Raw genomic sequence first — 24,765 nt, forward strand, 5'->3', positions numbered from 1 at the left:
CAGAACAGCTGGATGGTAAAATTGCCTGGAGCTGTCACCAAGGGAGGGCATGAGCCAGCAACCCAACCTCTGTCATTCCTGACTTGGATTTTTTCAGAACTATTAGTCAGTGAAATCAAAGGCTGCAGGTATACAATGCTTCCTTACCCCATACTTTCTTCAGGCTCCAGAGCATGTGAGTTTGCTCACTTCTCGGGTCGTGGCCACCCTGACATAGGTGTGCTCCCATTGTTACACATTTGCTTCTCGCATCACTGGGGAGACATGAGAAAAGCAAATTTCATCACACCTTGATTTCTTCCCACAAGGTGATCATTTCCTTGTTTTAGAGTCAAGCAGAGTTGTAAATCTTTACCTCAGAGATTTCTTTTGCTGTCACATGGACCTTTTGGGCCTCTGGCTATGGGGTAAATTACGTGTTTCCACACACAGTGTCTTTGTCTTTGGTTAAATATAGAAAGAACAACTCCAGTTGTGGTTTGTAAGTGACCTGGTGCTACGAGCAGCTAACTAATAAAACTGGATGATTCAACCTTATTTCCGACATCTACCCCAGCTCACGGACTGTTTGGGCCATATATGGATCCGACTTTTTTTTTGGTTAATGTCATATAGGCTCTGGGGCGCTCTGCCTTGGTTGGTGTAGCTATGAATGTGAAAGGGGCTTTCCTCAGTCATTTCAGGATAAAGGCCATGAAACAAAATGAGGGTATGGCAAGTCTGACAAAATCGTGATGAGGACAAAGTTGGGGAAGGATTTCAAGGAGAAATATTTGTGAGGAGAAAGAAAGCTTAGTTTTACAGATGAGAAATTAAAACAGTATCTTGCCTTTACCAAATCTCTTCTTACTATTCTGTATACACTTTTGATATTCTAAGTTCAGATTAATACATTTTAATGCCTTTTCAAATCAATAGTCTTAAAATACGTGTTCAACCTATTTTGAAAGGCCAGGTTGAGGGCAGATGCCAGGAGAAAAAGGACCTTTCCACTCTGGTGGTTGTTCTAAACAACACACTCTGGCCGAAGACCTGTATACTACTCAGCTAAACAGATATCTGCCTAAACTACTATTATCCTGGGGAAAAAGCTATCTGGGAGTTACTCCCTCTCCCTCCCTGAGAGGCCTTGAGTAAGTGGCTATGTATGTGGTCTGTGCTCTGCTCTAGTGTAATTATTAATAACCTCCCCCCTAGAAGTTTTTCAGAGAGTCTCATGTTGAATCACAAATTGTATAGTTAGCCTACTTATCAACGTATGTCTTCTGAACCATAGGGATTATGAAATTTCAGTCTCTCTAGATTTCCTGCCATGTTCTTAGCCTTTGTAGAACAGATATCCGCAGAGAGTGATTTATCCCTCAATCAAGCCATGTATAAAATCTCAGACTCCTAGAAATTTATGTCTGATGGGGCCCTTAAAACAAACAAAAAACCTCTTGGTAAGTTAAAAGGCTTGACTTACTTTTCAAAACTGAGACATAATGTTGTACATAACCATTGGTTGTTTTCATTTGTCATTATTTCTTACTTTGCCTTTTGCATTAATTACAGATCTGTCTTCTGAAATGTTTGAAATACCACTGGTCTGAAGTGTTTTCTCCTGTAACTCTCCTTCCTTATGTTAAAAACCACATTACTTTCAGTTTCACTCTTCTCTTGTAGGTCCTCCTTTCCGTCTCCTTACCCCAGTGGCTCTGTCCTGCTACCTTTCCATGTGAGCCTCCAGCGTATTCATCTTCTGAAGCCTGGACAAAGCCCTTTAAGACAGGGTATATCTGGGGTTGGCAGAGGTAAGATTGTTATGTGTGTGCCTCTTTTTTAGTGAACCTAAACACTGCCAATTGCATTACTCCTGTGCATTTTATCAATGAAGAGCCTGACTCTTCACTTCATTAATATCCTTCCAAAGCCATTTGTTGAGGGATTTTATTGCTTTTGTTTGAGTGTATGCATTAAGTATTTTTCTTCACTGAAATTCATTTATTCCTACTCCTAATAACAGGGATCATTTATTTAAATTCTAGTTTGTGTTCAATCTTGATCTTCTTCCAGTCTCTGGGATTTAGTTCTCTTCCATTCTTTCCCTTTCTAAAACAGCTATTGCACAGAATATTGGACCTTTTCTTTTTTCCTTAGAAACTTAGTTATTCCTAGTTCTGTAACCACTTCCCATGTGTGATTTCTGTTTCCCTAGCTTTCTTTAAAGCTTACTGGGGAGATGGGAAACATGTCTTCATATACCTTTTGGTTAGCTTACAGAACTGAGCTTCTCATCAAGTACACAGAAAAATTGCATCAATTATCTTAACCAAAGTTATCTGCACCATAGCTGTTTACCATTCTTGGATACAGGACTTCTTTTAGTTAGGGCTTTCTGATTGAAGGCATCAGAAACCACTCCTAACTTACTTAGGCAGAAGTGAGAGTATTTCTGGGATCTGTTGAAAGATTATGGGGGTTGCCCAGAAAATTGAGGGAAAAATTGATAATCTAGTCTTAGAAATAGCAGAACAGAGGGTAGCCCTAGGGTTCCACATAATTGTTATTAATGGGCAAAGTTTTGATCTTTGTTGTTCAAATATTCAAATTCTAGAACTGACATCAGGTCTTCTGTTCCTTATTTGAACAAAAAAATGGTGGACTTTTGGACTTGGTACTGCCTTCATGATGGGACCAATAAGCAGGAAAAGGCTTCAAAAATCTCTTCCACTATAGCCCTTATCTTTACATGTGCTACTCTGGACTCTACACATCTAAAGGTGCAATGACATATTATCAGCCCAGTGAGTGTCCTTCATTCCATGCCATTGTTGTTGTTTTACATTTCTTAGCCAGGCAAACACGCATGTCCTCTCTATAACTTTAGCACACTTATATTTATAGATCATTATATATTATATATAGATCTAAGTTTTTCCACACTTAGAGATAATCTTGTAAGCTATTATATTCCTATGGTATCTAATGGGTTTCTTTGTAAGTTAAGGGAATGAATAAACATACAAAGTTGCTATTTTTTTTTAAGATTTTATTTATTTGTTTGACACAGAGAGAGATCACAAGTAGGCAGAGAGGCAGGCAGAGAGGGCAGCGGGGAAACAGGCTCCCTGCTGAGTAGAGAGCCTGATATGGGGCTCGATTCCAGAACCCTGAGATCATGACCTGAGCTGAAGGCTGAGGCTTAACCCACTGAGCCACCCAGGTGCCCCACAAAGTTGCTATCTTTAATAGAATGCTATTAACCAGAGAAAAAAGATTTTCTTTTTTTTTTTTTTTTTTTGAAGGGGTGGGGGGTGGGAGGTTGGGGTACTAGGTGGTGGGTATTATAAAGGGCACGAATTGCATGGAGCACTGGGTGTGGTGAAAAATAATGAATACTGTTATGCTGAAAATAAAAAATAAATTTAAAAAAAAAAAAAAAGAGAAAAAAGATTTCTATGCATGATTTGAAAACTTGAAGTTATAACATTTTTACATCCCCTTAAGTACATTTTCAAAGTGATGTGTTGTCTTATTATTTTTCCCAGCTAAACTTAAAAATTTTTCAAACTGGGTAAAGGTAGATAAACAAAGAAAAAAAAGAGAGAAATTTTTCCTGTTTTCAATAGTTCCTCTTCTTGAGTGAGAGTCTCCTCCTTATGCCCACAGATTAGCAGTTTCCAGAGTGCTAATACATATGGTGTATAGAACCAAAGGGAACTTCTTGGTGAGCATTAAAGAGAATGGGTCATAGACTCTGAATTCATTATGTGCTACATAGTAACATTGTTGTTTTATCTTTGGACCTTAAAGATATTGTATGAGATATAAAAATTGCTTTTATTAGTTAGTCCATGTCATATTGTAAAGCATTTCTTGTGATTTATTAATATTTAATATAATAATTTATTATAAAATTTTCAATTTTCCTTGAATAATAGACTTAAAAGAATTTTTGAATATTAAAGCATGATTTAATTATATTATAACATGGTGCTTTTTTTTGGTAGGACTTAACATAATTTTTTTAAAAACTTGGTATTACCTTCCTAAAAAAGCTAATATTGACTTTCATTTGTAATACAATTATGGTCTCTAAAAGCACTTTCATATCTGAGCTATGATGTGAGAAAGACAGGTGATTTAGGATGGGGACTTTGAATCACATGGTACCTGTCAACCTGGTGTTAGAAATCAACCATGTGGGCAATCAATCAGTTGAACTACATAATGTAACCCTAATAAAAACTCTGAACCCTTGAATGTCAAGTGAGCTTCCCTTGTTGGCAACATTCTGTGTACATTGTCACACCCCATGCCAGGAAAGTAGCATCTCCTGACTCCTTGGGGAGAGGACGGTGGAAGCTACTTTGCTGCTTTCCTGACTGAGCCCTTTGAGCTTCATCCCTTGACTGATACTCATTTGTATCCTTTTGCTGTAATAAACTGTAACCATAGATAGAACTGCTTTCAATGACTACTGCGAGCCTTTTTAGAGAATTATCAAGGCAGAAGGTAGTTTTGGAATATCCCAAATGTCCTTGCAATTAGTGTCAGAAGTGAGGGCAGTCTGGACACTATATGACTTCTAACTTTGCAGTTGCCTAAACTCCCAAGAATTGGCCTAAACTCTGACAATAAGGTACTGATCCACTGGATTTTGAATCAATGTAATATTGAAATCCTGAAGTTATTAATATTCCAATCCTATCATGTAAGTTATTTTATAAAATAAATGAATTATGGATTCAACTTTGGTATATTTATCCCAGAATTGGCCCCAAATTAATTATTTTCTATTCATTAAGATAAATGTAGAATCTAGTCAACTGGGACTATAATACTTAAAAATCTTTTATTTTCTTGTTAAAAACTCTGTTTTATTAGAACTTTTTAAAAATAATTAAATGGAAAGAGAAGAAAGGGAAAGAAAAGAAAGGGAGAAAAAAAAAAGAAAGAAAAAGAAATTCCCATATCTAGTAAAAGTTCAAAGAGTATAAAAAATTTAAACTGTAAGTAAATAGACCACCTGCCTTGTTCCTGATAGATTTTTTTTTAAGTTTCCTAAAACAAAAATTACTTTCCCACCCCTTCTAGTTTTTACATTTATGTTTTTACAAATGTTAAAAAATCGCTTTTTGATTGATTGAGGTCCTCAAGGTTCTATTGTTTGTATGTGAAATTTCAAGCCACAGATTCACTCACAGTTTCTCAGTGTTTCTATTTCCTTATCAGTAATTAGCAGGCCCCACTTCATTTTGTTTCTAATCTCTATTTACATTGCTTCTTTATTACTTCATGTCTGCCAGCTACCATTTCTTTTGCCTGTTTTGATTTGGTGCCTCTTTTAAAAATATTTGTCCCTCCCTTACCATATCAGTTCAACTACGCGGTTATTGAGTGCCTACTATGTGTGAAACATCACTTCATATTTTGAGTGTCACATTTGAGAAAAATCCAAATTCTAGGTAATTAGTCTTTTTACTATCTTCTCCATTCTGATATTAGATTTAGGGGGCCTGTGTGCATGTGTGTATGTTGCCAGCCTTTAGGAATGATCATCTCAGCAAATATTGTCATGTGTCACCTATAGAAACTGAGCAAATTAAATGACAGCTAGTTTAAGGCAAAACAGGAACCAGGGTGTAGGTCTCTGGACTTCAGAGACCTTACTGCATTATAATTGCATTTCTTTTTTTCTTTCTACATGTTATTAGCTCAAAACAATCCATAGACTCAAAACTTTCAAATTGGAGACCCGGGGGGCATCATGTAAATTATCATTCCCCCTGAAATTGCTATATACAAAGCTATATAGTAAAGAAACAAAGGGATGCAGCTAACTAAGGGATGCAGAAACTAAGTGAGCAGCTCACTTAGAAATTAGGAAAACTTTCTAATGCTGTGCTAATTGATCTCTGACATAAGCAGATTCCTCCTTGACAGAATTGAACACTTACCCCGAAACAGCTGTAAAAGATTCATACCTGAACTTGTTTAAATCTGAGTAACTAAGATGACAATTTGCATTCACAATGACAGCAAAATATGGTTCTCTGTGGACGATAGAGCAGACAAACAAGCTTTCTCTAATGGTGTGTTAATTTAGGCTTCTTTTTCTCTTGATCTACTTCTTTTTACTTTTAACTGATAAATCCAAACTGGATGAGGTGTTCAAGTTGCTGTGACTATCAGACATGCCAATGCTCTCCAGGTTTCAGATTCCATTCCTTCTCAAACATTTCCCCTGAAATAATCATGGGAGGAGGAGCTAGACTCGTATCCCCAAGTGTCTCGGTGTGGAGTAGAGCAGCCTCCCATTAGCAGAACTGCTTTGGAGGAAGTCTTTTGCTTGTTTTAATTTAAAAATAATCTTTTACATCCTCTTATTCACTAGTAAAATAATAATTAATAGTGTCATTCAGGGGTATGTACCATATTTATTTTTTAGTTTAGGGTATTTCTGTTACATGATAATCTATCTTTGACTCAGGCAAATGTATACTCTAGTTAAGAAGCACAAAGATAGAATATGTGAATTTTGGAGGCCATTAGACAAACGGTTTTCTGGCTTCAGATCGTCTCAGAACCTTTTGCATGTTAATATAGATCGAGAGTAAAAAAGAAGAGACATACTAAGCAACATTTCTCAAATATATTTTACCTTAAAAATTTTTTTCACATAGCTTACTGGAATCTTATGGAATGAGTGTTCCAATGGATACAGTTTGAGACAAGTTTTTCTAATTCATTCTTACCTCTCCATTTTTATTATGGAAATACATTTTTTTCTTAAAATAATTTTGTTTCTTTTTTTTTTAAAGATTTTTATTTATTCATTTGACAGATAAGGATCACAAGTAGGCAGAGAGGCAGGCGGGGGGGAGGGGCACAGAGCAGGCTCCCTGTCGAGCAGAGAGCCCGATTGCGGGGCTCGATCCCAGGTCTCCAGGATCATGACCTGATCTGAAGGGAAAGTCTTTAACCCACTGAGCCACCCAAGCGCCCCAATTTTGTTACTTTAATAATTAAATACCATAAATATTAATTCTGTTGTGATATCAAAAGACATCTGTTACTTTTTTTCCTCCCAGTTTCTTTCAAAGCTTGCCACAAAACTCTATGTTATTTGGGTATAAATCTTTACAAGTTCTACTCAGTGTTTGGAAATAGTGTCATTAGATCACTAGTCTAGAAATTAGAAGAATCTAGATTCTGACACTTATCAGCTCTGGGATTCCAGCCTTTTTAATCATATAATCTCTCTTTTCCTCAATTGTTTGTTTAAAAATTAGAAAAAAAAACCTACAAGACACCCCCCCACACACACACACAAACACACAAAAGAAAACAAAGGTAGCACTTGTCTTGTGCACTTCGCGGCATGCTGTGTATTGAATTAGATAATTTGGGCGCCTGGGTGGCACAGCTGGTTGAGCATCCAACTGCAGATTTCAGCTCAGGTCATGATCTCCTAGTCAGGAGATGGAACCTGTGTCCTGTCCCGTGCACAGCATGTAGTGTGCTTGAGAGTTTCTCTCTCTCTCCCTCTGCCCCTCCCCATGCCGCACTCACTCTTCTCTCTCTCAAAAAGATAAATCTTTAAAAATTAGTTATAGTTACTATATAAACTGGAAAGCATAATAGAAATGTAAGGTGTCATCAGTATTACTACCATTATTATATAACTAATCTCACTTCCATTTAAGTTTTTGTAAATATTGGATAGAGTTGGTGGGATTTACAGATATGCTGAAACCATCTGAAGTAAGGAAAGAATGATTATTTGAATCAAATGTGAGTTTCTCCCAGTGGTTTTCTCCATCATCTTTTTAAAAGAGCCCTATGTGTTTATATGGGTTAGATAGCTTTAATTTGTTTCTTTTTATTTGCTCTTGGCCATCACAGCTACCATTCCCATGTGAGGATTTTTTTGTCTTATAATTTATTTATAAGTGAGATGGCAAAACTATTTTAGTTTAATGCATTTTTTCTTCAAGTTTCCTGTAAGTAGCATTTATGAGCAATTTCAGATTTATTCTGTTATAATGGCATTTTAAAAAGATTATCCTTAGGCATTATGATGGCTTTAGAATAAACCTAGCTAAAAAAAAAAATTTATCATTGTTGTGAAATGAAAATCTCCTAAATGTCTTTAAATGTAGTCCATCTTTTGGAGACCTTCTGTTTGGAGGCAAGTTTGTCTCCTGAGTATATTGAACAACAGTAATTCATGGCGTTTATTCAGCATTGTGTATTTTCAAAGCAATTTGCAATCATCAATTCATTTAACCACCCAGCAATTCCAGCACTGAGAAGCAAAAGTAACCTGACCACCACCTGAGCTGGTATTAGCGCCCCAAATTGCCTCTGTGCTCACATCATCGAGACTTGCTTTGATTAAAAATCACCCTTGGAACAAATGAAAAGCTAAATATAAGCTACTCCCCTCTATGTCTTTGTCCATTATTTGCTTATAAGTGAAATAATCTATCGCTACTTCAGTGAGAGCTGTGTCCCTGATAGTCCTTAGAGATGGCTTGCCTGTATAAATATGAAGGCAAGCTGTGTGCTAGCATCCTTTCAGGGAACTTTTTGTACTCATCCTTTAGGGTCCAACTCAGATGTTATTTTATAACTGAAATGTTTGATGAAACTTCTCCTTCTGTCTTCCCAAAATTTAATTAATGCCCTCCTCCTGTGTTCTCACAGAATTTTATACATAATTCTATTACAGTTCTTGCCACAATTTTGATGTAGTTCTAAGTCTAGACTGGGAGCATTTCTATGGCTTATAATCATGTCTCATTTAACCATCTATCTTCATCCCTTATCACAGTTCTGGATTATATAGAAACCCAATCATCTTTAAATCCCATTTTAGAGCTTACCTTCTCCAAGTGGCTTTCACTGAGCCATCTACACTTTGTTCTGGTTGATGTGAAGAGTAGAAGGGGCATCCAAATCAGATGGGCTCAGGGCAAGTCTCCTTGGAGACATTAATGTTTTGGCTAATTTCTCAGAAGGATGAGGTGGTATATTGGTGAAGCAGATAGGAGGGAAGGAATGGAGTGTGTAAAATCTCCAGGACAAGAAACAACATGACTGTGAACACTGAGAAACAAACTGAGAGTTTTGGAGGGAGTGGGGATGGAGGGTTGGGTGAGCCTGGTGGTGGGTATTAAGGAGGGCACATATTGCATGGAGCACTGGGTGTGGTGCGTAAGCAATGAATCTTGGAACACTGAAAAAAAAATTAAAATAAAAAAGATATTCTTTAAAAAAAAAAGGACAGAAACAGCATGACACACAGGATGGATTATGAATAGTCTTCATAATAGTGACTGTCACAGCTGGCATCCTTTTCATTACCACCACCACCATTGTCATCTTACACTTAGAATTTAGTGAGCACTTTCTAGATGCCTAGTACTGTCCTTGGTTGTCTTACGGACTTTATCTCACATGACAATCACAATAGCCATGCAACGTAGGAATGATTAGCATTGTACTTTGTCAGGTGAAAAAAGTCAAATTCAGAGAGACTAAAGATATTCTCAAGTTCCTGTAGTTAGTAAGCAAGGGAGCCAGGATTTGAACCCTGTGGCCTGAGGATTGTGTCTTTCTGTGTTGCATTGTGCCACTTGGATAGTATCTCAGGCCTGCTTGCTTCTTGGAATACCCGCTGATTGTGTCGCTTCTCTTTTCTCCTTTGTCTATGAACCTGCAAGAGGTGAGCAGCCCACATGCTACCTTCAGTGACACTTTTCAGTTCTGTGATTCTGTTCAGAATCCACACATCCTCTAAAAGGCCTCCTATAGAAGGAGTCGCCATTAACTGCAAATGGAGCTCTGATCACAGGAGGAATGGGGACAGGAGCTGAGACCATTATTCTCTATTCTAAGATGTCTAAAGCAGACCATAACACCTTTTATGTTTTCATTCCTTGCTTTGAGGCCTACACCTTGAAGGCTACCTTTCTTCTCGGGTCCCCCAAATGGTTTTTATACTCAAAATTATAAAAGGCAATGCTATTAGTTCATACTCTCGCTGTTTAAGGAGGCAAAATCTTTTCCAATCTTGAGCACAATTACTTAGGGGATATTTAATTTAAAATAAGGCAGAGTGAGCTCTGTTGCTTGAGGTTAAAGATGGGATGTGTTCCTTACAGTGCTTTGGACCATGTAGTGACTTATTGCAGAGTCAGCAGGAACCATCTGAGCGTTGACCGACACAATACAGAGTCACTCACAATTTACATCGGTCAAAGAAATCAATGAAATTTGCAAAACTTTGTGGCTCTCCGAAGATTCAGATGTTACATAAGATTCTAGCTAAGAGTGGCTTACTATATTGAAAGGTTCCATTCCATCTTACATCTCAAACATGCTATGTCATAAAATTAATTCAAAGGGCATTTAATTAATATAAAAAGGATATAGAAGTGTATGATCTGGGGTGGGTATATCTATGCATGCATTTCTGTCATTTTCTAGTGTGGTACGTATATTGGGAGATTTAGAAAACATGGGAGGGATTATTTTTTTCCTTTCCTTTTCCTTTATTTCATTTTAATTCCCATTCGTTGCTTACATATTCTTGAATAGGTCTTTATCCTTTGGCAACTAAAAATAATTATTTATAAATTAATCTTATATGATTCATCTTATATGAAGTTTGTTGAAAATGTATCATTAATGAATATACATTTCCTTGATCTTGCCCTATAAACTCTTTTCTTAGGTAGTAAAAGTCTAGATTAGAGGGTGTAGGTAATGGCAAGCCACCAACCTTTAGAAGCACTGAAGCTTACAAGATCCTTTACAAGTGATTTCACTCTTGGTCTTGCAAGATTTTGTAAGCTGCCATCTATTATAAGATGATATTAAACTAAAAATTGGGGGAAATAACAGAGCATTGAATTTGTGACCTTCTCACATTAAGATAGAAAATGGATAGAAAACTGCTAATTGGTATTAAAATGCGGTGTTGAGTGCTATAAGCTTTGTGGTGCTAACTTGGACATTGTCATTTTGATTAGGTTAACAAAAGCCATCCAGAATAAGACAAAAAATATAGTGGTCTTTCCAAAATACATGAGGGCTTTATGAAATATTAACATTAACTATAAAAATCATGCTTGGTAGGGATAAAAGAAATGACTGTCTTTCAGGTAATAGCATGTGAAGTGTGAGTAATGGAAGTTTCTTAATTGGGGTGGAAAAATCATAATCTTTTATACATCAGGGAAAACTTAATAGAATTGTTGGATTTTAGAAACAATTTAACAAAGGCAATAATGATAAATTACAAAAGAGAAAATATGTTAGATAAATTTGCCAGAATGATTAGGCTTCTGAAAAACTCTCCAAGTAGGCAACTTTGAGTTTGAGTTGAGTTTAATGAGAAATATAGGATTGGGGGACAGAGGTAAGGAGTAACTCACTGCATGCATTTACATAAATATTTTATGAATATTAAAGCAATTTTAAGGAAGCATACTAAATATATATCATATTAATGCAATTTGTGAGTCTTAAAATTAGTAAAAAAAATTATTATATTTAAGAATTTCCATCTCCTAATCCCTTTCCCATAGTAAATATTTTACTATCTTCATCCATTGTTTTAATGAAATGCTTTTAAATGTGTTGTGCTCTGTTTCAGTTATGAAGTTATAGTTCCTCCTGCTACCATCCTCAAATCTAACAGGTTCTGACTGAGTCACTTGGAATTGCTCACCTTTTGTTCCAGGCTCTAGGGGTCTATTTTCTCTCTCAGTCTCTCTCTCTCCTTCTCCCTCTTGATTTCTGGGAGATTAATATATATATATATATATATATATATATATATATATATATATATTATATATAATTTTTTTCTTTTTTATATATTTTATATATATATATATTTTTTAAGACTTCATGGGGGTGAGGGAGTCAGGGAAAAAAATCCTCTCATTCTGCCTTTCCTCATTTTTTTAAAAAGAAGTTCCACAGCTCTTATTCTAATTATCTCCAATTGTAAAGTCATCTAGGCATACTTGAACCATTTTTCATAGTTACTGACCAAGGCGTTAAGAATACATTTACATATCTGATACTTGAATTTAGAATAAAGAACATGTTGGCAATAGATTTAGTATGGTACTTAGTACTAATAAAAATAAATAAACCTAATTTATTCTCTAGAGCTCTTAAAAATGATAGTTTTGGAAAAGTTTTCATTTTGCTAGGCTCAATATATTTTTATAAACATTACAGACTAATCTTCAAAGGAAGGAACTAATGATTTGAAAACATTTTAAAAAATTTTGATAGAGTGCCTTGGTGGTTCTGTCAGTTAAGCACCTGACTCTTGATTTCAGCTTAGATCTTGATCTCAGGGTAATGAGTTCAGGCCCCATGTTGGGCTCCATGCTGGTTGTGTAGCCTACTTAAAAAATTTAAAATAAATAAAAAATAAAAATTTGTTGTTGATATTAAAATTAGGCATTCACACCTATAATTCATTCCATCTTTAAAGTTCCCGAATTCTGGCTTTTTTGTTTTCCCTTTTCCTACTACCTTCTCTTTCCATACTTTCACTTGTTTTCAGAGTATAAAACAGTTATAGAGTTCCATTGGCCAATGTGTGACCACCAGATGCTATGAGAAAACATTCCTAAAAGGGTCTCAGAATTAATGCCCAAAGCGTTCAGTTCAGTGCTGATATTTTAGCTCACAGTTCTAGGGAGCTTAAGGTTGGTAAGGGCTTTTTTAAACTTGTGAAGGAATTTAGATGTCTTGAACAAAAAGACAGGTTGACAAAAGAAAAACAGTTAATGCAGGCAGAACACATCACACAGGAGAAAACTTTATAAAAAGTAACTCAAAATGGTGACTTAGAACTCTGGTTTATATAACATTTCAACAAAGAACAATAAATTTGTGGAGAAATGACAGGACAAAGGCGAGGGATTTCAGCCTTCCAAGGGTGGCAGACTGTGTGAAGGTAAATATATGGGAGGGGACTAATGGAGTTAGGTGTGTCTACAGAATCCTCTTGTGCCTTCTCCGCGTTTATAAGAGTCTGTCTTCAGTGAAAGGAGAAGTTCTATCCTGCCTTTGGGCATGGCAGGCAGAGAGTAGAAAGCTTTTTTCCTGCATTTGTTATCTCTTAATTGTCTTCAGCTCAAAATAATTTTTATGTCCGAGGCAGATCTTAAGGTGATATAGTTTGGTTTCCTTCACATACATAAGTAAAGCCATTACTTCAACATACTTTAGAATAAAGCACATTTGCTCATCTTAAATTATTAGAGATTAAGACTCCAAGTACAGATGATTTCAGAAGTAATTGAAATTCAGAGAGAAAAGATGGCCATTTCCTGAGTCTTTTCCACACTGAATTTTTACAGCATTGATCTCCGCATACTTTGTATGGTAACATCCACTCCTTGCAGCTTTTCTCTCAGTTCATACTCAGAATGAGCAATGGCTAAGAATCAGGCTTCTGGAATCTAGCCCCAGCAGACTATTAATTAGCTTTGTGGTATGTGCAAAGGCACTTAAACTCTCTGGGCTTTAGTTCTTACAAATGTAAAATGGCTCTTTCTTCATGACCTTTAAGAGAATTTACAGCTTAAAAGGTCTTTAATTCCATTCATTTTTGGTCTTTAGATATATATTACTATCTCTATTAGGCCATGGCTTCTATATCTGACATCTACAATAGTGCTGGTTATAATTTAGGCACTCAAGAAATTAAATTTATTCAAAGGAAATAAAGTATTAAAGAATACATTCCTGTTACAAGTTAGGGACTAGCCATCATATTTCCTTGTTCTCAGTGATGCATATATTGTTGGCATATAGAATAGAGTTAACTCTGAAACTGTTTCTGTTGAGACCAGCCTTATTCAGACTTCAAATTAAGATTGTAGCGAATGTTTTAAGCCTGTGGGCTATATGTCTACACAGATAAAGAATAGACAATAGAGTAGTAGTATTGGAATGAATTTGTACCATGTCCTATTAAGGCAACAGAAAACATCTAAACTCCTCTCAGCCCCCCAAAAATTCTCCTAAAAATAAAAAGTTAATTATAACTCATAGATAATCTAGGATGATCCACACTTCACCAGAGGATTGCAACACTTATTTCACTTAATTGGGAATGATGTAAATGAAGAATCATTTTCTGGTAAAATAGCAAATGGAACTTGGTTTCTGGTTGAAGGGTTTTCATTGATAGTTCTTTCTCTCTCTCTCTGTTTCTTTAATCCAGTGCTCCTGAACTCCTCCTGAACACCTCCCACAGCTAGGGTTAGGTGTGTAAGAATATTATTAAAAGTACACTTTCAGTGGAGGAAGTCTCTAGAATGTGTTACTGCTAATCTTCTGACCCATTAGTGGTATTCATATGATAAAATGTTAATGTTTCTCTTCTAATTTAAGTGCATTTCTGAACATACCTCAAAGCCAAGCCATGCTGGGTTGAAATGAGGAATGTGATTGGATTTGATTTTAATAGAACATAACATTGATGGAATTGAGATTGACCTCATTATGATTCTCAATTCCATACTAGATCTTTGCTTTAGGCATTAAAGAGCATATGGTAATAACTTTTTTTTTTTAAGCTTTGCTGTTAAAGATTTAGTGGAAAGATTATCTGGAATACTTTTTATCAAATATCTTATTTAAATAAGAGGGATTCTTTAAAGCATTAGCATTAAAAATTCACAGAACGTATGAAATTAAAAATAGAAAAATCTATTAGGTTATCTTTCCTCTCCCAGAAAAGGATTACTTCAGAGAAAAGCAGCTATGAAAATGAAAAATCGTAACTGAAACAATTATAATATTAACATTACAGATGAAAGAGGAAAGAATATATTGGACTGGTTAGAAAAATCAACTGAAATAAATATTTCATTCTTTAAAAAATCTTTTACTCCATTTTTATAAATTAAGTTTACATGTCTAAAACATGTACAATTAAGTCATCAGTCCTTTTTGTTGTTTTTAAAGTTAAATGATTTGAAGTGTTTTTATTACAAATAAACAGCTAGAATTTAAAAATTTGATTGAAAATTCTTAACACAAATCATCTGCTTAAAGTACCTTGTGAATATTCTCTACCTTTTTTGTTTTTGGATTCTCAACACAAGAATTCTGTTTAAGCACACATATGTGATTTTTCATTTTGTTACATAATATATGCACAGATTGAAATGACTCTAAGTCTTATATATATACTATAAAGAAATTATTAGCAGACTTATAATAGAATTGTTCCTGGTTTTATTTTTAAGAACTAATGATCTCTCATCCTACTGAACATGAGGTAGATGGGTGGAGGGAGGAAATACTTGAACTTTTTTCCCTCTATCCATTTTATTCATTGGCTGGGGTTCTGCAAATTAGACTGACAAAAGATATTGAAAGACACATGGAGTTCATAAACATGTACATTGTGGATACACAGAATTCAGTGATGAGTAACTCAAAGGGGTGGTTAAAACTTGGGCTTATAATGTCTGCCTTGAGCTCAGGTCATGATCCATGGGTCTTGGGATTGATCCCTACACCAGGCTTCCTGCTCAGCAGGAAGTCTGTTTCTCCTTCCCTCTCCCAGAGCCCCTCCCTCTTCATGCTCTTTCTCTCTTTCTTTCTCTCTCAAATAAATAAATAAAATCTCAAAAAAAAAAAAAAGCATTTGGGCTTATATGGCATCTTAATAAAAGAACAATAAAGTTGTAGAGAAGTGTCAAGACAAAGGAAAAGTCTTTTGAGTTTCTAGAAGTGACAAACTGTAGGAAGATAAAACTAATTGTAGGTATGGGTTAGTTTCTAGACAGGTGAGAAATTGTAGGAAGGTAAAACTAATTGTACGTATGGGCAAGTTAGCAAAGTTTGTTTGTGTAGACTCTTGGCATCATCTTGTCTCCAATGATAATGTTGTTACCTCCTTCCTCATATGGAGGTGGGGAACACCTTCACAAGTGGAATTCATATCTTTATGTTCTGCTTTCAGGCATATAGGGACCTTATCCTGTGTTTATTTTTTCTAAACTGCCTTCAGCACAAAATAATCTTTATGCCAGAGTGGTATATTTTGGGATAGCATACTGCGAACTTCTTCATGACTAGGCAATAAACTTTAAATTCATCAACTTAGAGTATCACTGATGCTTTGAATTTTAATGATTTATTTTGAATGACTCAGTATCTTTTAGGAAAATGTTCAATCTTTTAGATACTCTTTACCCCAGTGCTGCTTCTCTCTAGCTGGGCATGTATAGTTTTGTTTCTTGTGGTGGGAGTATATCTTATCCAGCAACAGTGGGGCTGGTCTCATCTGCTCATAGCCTGTGAGGTATGACTGTTTCCTGTCTAGACATTTGAGTTGGATGCTGGTTGGCATCCATGAAGGGAATCTGTAGCCCAGTAAAGTGTCAACTCATCTTGATGTTCAGCATTCTGTAGTCTTTTCACATTTCTTGTTTGATTTCAAAATTGGTCCTATAGATTTAGGTAAAATTGATACAATGGGCCAAGCAGTCTCAGCCATGGAGAGAGAAAAGATGAGTGAGATACATAAAATAGATAGCTCTGATTTTTAAAATAATATTAATTTTCATACCAGAAAGTTTAAACTTTCTGTGTGCCCATAAGCTTACAGGTTCTAGTAAAGTATGACCAAGCAAGCAAGAAGGTCCTATAGCTTTAGCCCTACCTATCTCCCCAAACTTGTCTTCCTCACTTTCAGTGATCTGCCAGCCACATTGGCCTCCATTCTATTACTTCTTCTTGTCAAACTCCTGAGATATGGCCTTTATTCTTGCTGGCCTCTGAGCCTAGAGTGCTTTTTGCTTAGATGATACCTTCTTATCCTTCATTGTCTCAGCACAAATGTCACCTCCTCAGCAGTCTGTCTTTGATTCATTGCTGTATCCCTAGTACCTAGAATACTGCCTGACATATGTCATAATATAGACTAAGTGAATGAAATTTGAATGAATAGAGAGATATCATTTAGTCTTCATAATAACTTGATAAAGTATACATTGTTATCCCCAGTTCACAATGGGAAAATTGAGTCTCAGGGAGGTTAGGTGACTTGTCTAAATTTATCATATTAGTTGGAAGCAGGAGTGGAATTCTAATTGAGGTCTATATGAATGCAAAGCCCGTCTTGGGACACTAAGCCATACTGTCTGCTTCTGTAGTGCAAATTTTGTCATTTATTTCTAGTAGCTCAGTTTATATGCTAATAGACTAATGTGTTGTTGTTGTTGTTGTTTTTCTCTATGTGCTACCTAGCATAAGCATATTATGCGTATAATTTGAGGTAGATTCCCCTCCCTACATCTTATGTGAAAACACAACCGCATCTGCATATTCATTTTTCATAAAGCCTCATAAAAGGGGCTGTTGAATTGTACTCTTAACAGTAAAGCTAAAAATGTCATATCCACTCAGGTATGGAAATAATTTTCATAAATAATTCAAAGATATGGAAACATTTTTAGGTAGGAACAACTTTCTGCAACTCTCAAAAATTTGAAGTATTTTTAAGTGATATTTGGCTTTTATGTTCAACTCCAACTAAAAAATGCCAGCATGGTATAATATTTCACTTCACTGAAGTAAAAGTTCATGTAAAACAATATAGAGTTATTAAGGAATAACCAAAGACTTTGCTGATAAATTAACATAAGTTTCTTTGGTTCTGGACAGAGCTCCATGTCCTCTTCATGACCATGATTGGACACACGGCTGCTTACTCTCCAGGGCACTGACATATCTGCAGCATAGATGATGGATAACTCCATCAAAAAGATTTTATCACTCTCCTCATAATGAGGGATTTGGGGGTGGTCTTTACCTGATATAGTTACTTGAAGTACTTCTGGCTGAATACTTCTCTTTTTTTAATGGATGAGAGAAGGAAAAACATCATTTTTTTTTCTAATCAAATTTCCAACCTCTACATGCTTTGCTTCAACTATTTGTGCAACTGCAGATAGAAAAGATGAGCAGTTGCTAGGTAGCACATTTCTGTAGATCGATCCACAAAAGACAGAATACAGTGCATTCTGAAGAGGTAAGGACTAGAAAACGAAGCCAAATCAGCAAAATAAAGTAATACAAAAGGCCTGAAGCAAATTAATTATGAAGGAAACTATATAAAATCTGGAGAACAAGTTGCTATACCTTGAACCTTCAATACATAAATTCATTTTGAATTTTTCTAGAATGGAAAATTTAAGTGCAGACTTATTCTAGGTGTAAAACTAACTATCTCAAACATACAGAGTGATTGACTTTGAGAGAGTAATAGCAATAATTGAATACTTTGTTAAGTGTTTTTCAGTTTTAAAGAGCATTTACTAAAACATTATTGTAGGATCATAAAAGTGACGGAGTTTTCTCTTCCTTTGAAAGCAATTTTGTTGTCCCTTATTTAAATGAACATGAATCCACTAAAATGAAATGCTCGTGTTTGGTAAGATTATAATGTTTTGGGCTTAATTTCTGACATAGAAATTTTGACAGTTTTTAGTACAAAACTGTTATGTTGATGAAGAAGAGAAATTCTATTAAAAACATTTTTTTTTTTTACTCCATCCATTGCAGTTTCTTAGAATGTTTTCCATTAGTAGAACCAACTTTATTAGTAATCACTTATCTGTATTGATTGAACAGTAAAGAACATTAGGTTTGCTTATTTGTTTGATTTTACATCTCTTGGTGAAAAACCAACTTCTAAATTATTAGTGACATGCTTGAGGATTCAAAACGTGTCTTTGCAACATCTTGTTTCTCCTCAAACTAGTAACTGGTTGTAGTTAGAGATTCTCTTTTGAGTGAGAGATATACAGGCAATTGTTCGTAGAACAAAACTGGCTCATGATAATTATATACACAAGAAAATGGGTAAAGCTATGAGGTAGAATTTACTGAAATGCTTATTTAAGTAGTGAGGCTAATGGCATGTAATAATGGGTAAAAACTCTAAGAAGAAATTTTTAGTATTTCTAACGATATAGGCAAGAAAACTGAAGATTTGGGGAGCATGACTTGAGGTCTCATTGTTCCCTTCAGTAAATGGCTGAGACTATAGAAGACAGAGGAAGGGTTGGGAAATAAATGACTGACTTTGAATTACAGAGGTTTGCCTTAAGAAAAAAAGGAGTATCTGGATAAGGATAAGGATTAAAAGAATAGGAAGACTAGTTTCTTCTCTCACAATAATTCTGTAGTTGTTTTTTCTAAAACTGGAATGGGGCTGAATCAAAAGGTAAAATTCCTTATTTCGAAGAAATGTTGAAACCAATGAACAATGTCTTGGTGAAAGAATTGTAAAAAGAGTTCGTGTGAGTGATAGGAATATCTATTTTTAAATATCCTTATAGTATGAGGTTTTGTGATTTTGTTAATTTCTTTGTATTTAATTTTTTAAGAAGGGTGCAATTCTATGAAACACCAGGCTACTTAGCCTAGGTTATAGGATATGAATATGAATGTCCTTCTTTCAAAAAGAGTAAAGATATATCTCCTATGCGCTAATCCAATACACAGAATTTAACATTTACAGAATTGAAAAAGAAACTCTATTTTATGTAACTCATCATTTCAAATTTGAGATTATTTAGAGAGTATTATTTATTGTGACCCCACAGTGGGGAATTGTGGTAATACAGGTTAGCTCTGTTAGCCAACTCTTATGAGGACTAAAGTAGAGAACAAATCTGGAACATGGAGTAACATGGAGAAAGGACTACATAAGTAAACTGTTAGGCCAATGTTCCAACTCTTGTGAAGCCGAACATATTCTTCTGTGACAATTGTCATAACACTTCAAAATCAACTCATAATTTACACAATGTTTTAAGCCATCCTAGTATGAATTTACCTTGTGGGACAATGCCTTTGATTTTGTAATGAAAATTGATAGAAAATGAGAATATAACTGAGTTTTCTGAGATAAATTCCATAAAATTGAAGAGTATTTGTTTTATATTATAGGACTGGATTGCTACATTCCCTAAATATAGTTAAAAAGAGTTATTTGAGTTAATATATTCCAATTAAATTAAACATAATTGAATAAGACTCAAAGGAAGTAAGCTATAAGCTGCTGCCATTTATTTTGAAATTTTTATTTTGAATCATTTCAAGGAAAACTAAGTTGTCACATGAAATACACTATAGCTTGGAAACCTTTTTTCCATGGTGAACAAAATCCAGTTTTTGGATTTTTGGCCCATTAGAAGAAGTTTTGAGATGACATATTATCCTCTGACATCAGAAAATAATCACTACTGCCATGGGCACTTAGAACTGTGTTCTTCCTTTCTTCTTCAGTTTTGTGTATAACTCTGGTCTTAATGAATTGAATAGGTCATATGACAAAGATCATTCCAACCTGATGTGCTAATATTCAGTTCTATTTTATGTTCCTTTTATTGATGATCTGCACCATTTTTTCCCCTTTAATAGAATTTACTCTTTTCTATGTTAATACTCAGCTCAGTGCTTTAGAAAGAAGTTTTCAAAAGGGTGAGATCATACGTGACATCCTTAAAATTGGGTCCATTTTTTGTTTTTGTGTGTGTGTTTCTATTTGTTTTTTTTGTTTGTTTGTTTTTGCTAAGCATAAATAGCCACCTTGCAAATGCACATTATCAGTTAGTTTTACTGAACACAGTTGGGGACACAATGTGAAAGAATGTGAGTAGAAAGCACATCCATCACCACTCCAAGGGAATCTGTTACAAACTCATTCCCTCTGTCCCAAGTGATCTCTGCAAACAGAGGAAGCCCTCTTATTCAATAAGATCAAGACTGTAGTTGGCTGGTTAATAGACACAGTGGTTAGAGTATGCAAATTCAAATAATACATACAACTAAAATTAATGATACATACAACTTCAAGCATTTATTTTGAAATAAGACATATAAATATACTTCTGGTGATTCATCTTTTCAATTAGCAATAATCTTTTAATGAAGAATTAAGGCTTTTTCTTTGAATGCAGGCCCTCTCTGGAATGTTTTGTGTTATATTTTTAGTATAAACTGCATCTATTTTGTCCCTTCTCTATATCCAGTTTCATTTTCTTGAAAAAGAAGTGAAAATGTGGGACGCCTGGGTGGCTCAGTTGGTTAAGCAGCTGCCTTCGGCTCAGGTCATGATCTCAGCGTCCTGGGATCGAGTCCCACATCGGGCTCCTTGCTCGGCAGGGAGCCTGCTTCTCCCTCTGCCTCTGCCTGCCATTCTGTCTGCCTGTGCTTACTTGCTTTCCCTCACCCTCTCTCTGACAAATAAATAAAATATTAAAAAAAAAAAAAAAAGAAGTGAAAATGTAAAGATGTTTACAAAATTAAGCAAAAAATTCTTCTGTGTTTTTATGACTTTTTCCCATAGCAAATTCAACAGCAGTTTTTCAACTTTTCACCTTTAGCAAGGCTCCCCAAAACTCTTAAATAATTCTTTTAAATTTAAGACTCAAATTTCAATTTAAAATAACATACAATCAAATGTATATAATTATAAATATGCTCTAAAAGAAGAACATTATTTTTGTTGTGGAGATGTTCCCTTCTTCACTTCCCATACGAAGAAGTAGATAACAATTTAATCAGTGATATAAGATGTGAATCTATCTACACAAACAAACCTTACTAACTAGCCTTTATCTACCACTAATTTCCTCATATATTTATCTTCCTACTGTTGGTCATCATTAAAGCCAAAGACCTTTTCCTTCATCTTGTCACTTCTGTACAAAATTCTTTGTTAAGATGCTACATAAGCCCAAGTTATAACCACTTCTTTGAGTTACTCATCACTGAGTTCTCCCATGTGCGTGTTCATATAGGCATTAACAAATCCTGCATATTTTTCTCTTGTCAATCTGTCTTTTGTCAGTTTCTTTTGAAGTCCCAGCAACTAAACCTAAAAGAGTAGAAGAATTTTTTTCCTCCCCCACATAGGCATTCAACTCAGCTGGTGATTAAGAAACTAATGGTGAAGGTACAGAACCAGCAGTAGGTTTGAGGGGGTACATACTCAGGGTGACATCTACTCTTTTTTCATCTTCACGTACAGCAAAATCCAAAAACTCATCATCAGGTTACACCCCAGCAGCTGGGTAGAGAAAGAAACCCACTACTAGACCCCACGTCCTGCACACCATGGAGCATAATGCCACACACTTTGCACCCCCCCCCCCACCTTGTGTACTTCAGTCTTGGAATTCGGAACTCTATCCTGGTAGGAAAGCACTGAAGCATGTGGGGGAAGTGAAACATCCTCGAATGAAACCTATAGCTATATGGGATGGAGGGAGCAGGGCTGCCTGAAAAACACTAGCTATGGGCATGACAGCAGGGATAGTTTTTGTGTACCTTTTTGTTTTTGTAAAAAAGAAAATTTGGAAAGATTGAAAGAATACATTTTATATCTGGATTTTTACAAATAAAGATGGCTATTATAATGCAAAAAAAAACTAATTGTGAAAAAGCAGTCACTAGCTTGAGTGTTCATCATGTCATGGATGTCAGTCATTGTGTTTAAAGGAGGAAATGGTTATGAGGGATAGTCTGACAAATTACATAAATGGAAGTCAGTTAAGAGACTTTCTAGTGTTCTAATTTCTTGATTTTAAACTTCTTAAATGAAGTGACTACATCTTATATGTCCTTATATAACCTATTACCTAGCACAGTGCCTAGCACATAATAGATGCATTTGTTTCTGCATTTGAATTAATACACTTTTGGCAACATAATTATCCCAACAGGAAACTGTACCTTCTAAGGGTGTGGGTGGTAGTTGTGCTTTGTTTAGTTTTCTCCCGTGCTCACTGAGCAATAAGACAATATTAACATCCTGTTTGTGTTTCATTTTGATTGCCATTTGGTCAGCTTGAGCCTGAGAAAATTTATGCACAGTGTTTAAGAGGGCCAATTTATGCTGAAAGCTTTGGAATTATCTTAGAGCCATTTTGAATCAAATGGTAGAAATCAAACGAATCAAGTGAAATTTGGTATACAGTGTCAAAACATGTTTGGATTACTCTCTTCAATATAAGCATGGAAAAGAGCTGGCCATTAGTTGGTCATAGGATTTTTACTAGATATTTGTTTTCTATAAAAATGTACTTGCGGGGGCGCCTGGGTGGCTCAGTGGGTTAAGCCGCTGCCTTCCGCTCGGGTCATGATCTCAGAGTCCTGGGATCGAGTCCCGCCTCGGGCTCTCTGCTCAGCGGGGAGCCTGCTTCCTCCTCTCCCTCTGCCTGCCTCTCTGCCTGCTTGTGATCTCTCTCTGTCAAATAAATAAATAAAATATTTTAAAAAAATGTACTTGTGTTTTATGTAAGTTATACTTGTTCACAGTTTTAAAAGTCAGAGTAATACAAGGCCTAATATTCCTGTTTTAATAAGGTCTCTGCTGATCCAACACTCCCATTTCTTGGTCTCTGTTCCTTAGACCAGACCTAATTTCAACTCTTTCACAGCTGTTTCTTCTGATATGTATTTCTGTATTTCTAAATAATATGACCACATTTCTGTTTTCTGATATTACTATTCTAATAATGGTCCATCTTCCTACTATAGAAAATGTGGATTGAGCTCTCTTACTTCTTATCTCCTCTCCACGTTATATATATTTTCTCTCTCTTCCATCCTCTGAAACTTATGTCACATGTTGTTATTAATCATTATTTTTTTGTGTGGAGCCAGTAATTGCTTTGTTTTTCTTATTTGTTTATTAGTGTTAGTTACACTAACACTAATTTAGCACAAACGTTCGGAGAAAACTTATAGGTCCCCTTCAGTATGTCAATGCAGCAGGGAATCTATCAGTCCTATTTTCTCTTTCGAGATAGTTCTCCTGGGGTCCTCTAGCCACTGCTCCAGTGGGGCTTGTTTCCCTTGGCTTTGGCACAGTTGTTGCTTAAGGTCTCTCTTCATCACTGCTCTGAAAATTCTTTCTGTCTTTCTCTTATATTAGGTTCCCTGTTTTCCAAATCTCCTATTTTGTGAGAATACTTTTTAGTAACTATCAAAAAAGACTGATTAAAGGGTAAATTCCCTAAAACCCTTGTTTTCTTTAAAAAGCTTTCTTATAGCCCCACGGATCAGAGGGCTACTTAGAGATTACTAGGTTGAAAACTGTTGCCCCTCACAATTTTTAAGGAAATGCTGCATTCTATTCTTGTCTACCTTGTGATTTGAGAAGTCTAATGCCTCTATTGTATCTAACTGGTTATTTTTACTTTTACTTATTTTTATTTTTTTAATCTGATTGGTTATTTTTTAAAGCTTTTATAATTTTTTTTCTACCTGGTGTTCTGAAATTTTACAATATTGTGTCCTAAGGTGGACCTTTTTCATTCATTTGTGCTCTGCACTTGGCTGATTTTTTAGTACAGAAATGCATGCCTTCGGTACTGGAAAATTATATTCAGTTTTCTTGGATCATTCTGTCTTCTGTATTCTCTTTTCTCTTCCTGGAACTCTCATTAATTAGATATTCATTTCCTGGATTGATTGTCTACTGTATTTAAGATTTTGGTCTCCTATTTTCTATCATTTTTTTTTTAACATACACATTCTGAGAAATTTCTTCAAACTTTGTATTGGATTTTTTATTGGACAATCATTTTAATTGTTAAGAGTTCTTTCCTATTTCTAAATGCTTTTGTTTACATTTTCTTGATCAAATTACATAGGTGCAATATCTACACATCTTTCCTTCTTTCATGTCTGAAGATACACATA

The 24,765-nt window shown here is 35.3% G+C and overlaps 1 protein-coding gene across 1 annotated transcript in view; it reads left to right on the forward strand.

The window, feature by feature from the left end:
* The window catches only part of LOC309869798 (EGF-like and EMI domain-containing protein 1), a 509,737-nt gene that overhangs the window by 273,738 nt on the left and 211,234 nt on the right, over nt 1–24,765 (forward strand). Inside the window, exon 8 of the mRNA XM_082741432.1 lies at nt 1,666–1,793. The gene's annotated coding sequence lies outside the window, so the exon portion shown is untranslated. The remainder of the gene's footprint in view (nt 1–1,665; nt 1,794–24,765) is intronic.

This window comes from Mustela nivalis, assembly GCF_964662115.1.
Source record: "Mustela nivalis genome assembly, chromosome: 1".
In the NCBI taxonomy this organism is placed as follows: Eukaryota; Metazoa; Chordata; class Mammalia; order Carnivora; family Mustelidae; genus Mustela; species Mustela nivalis.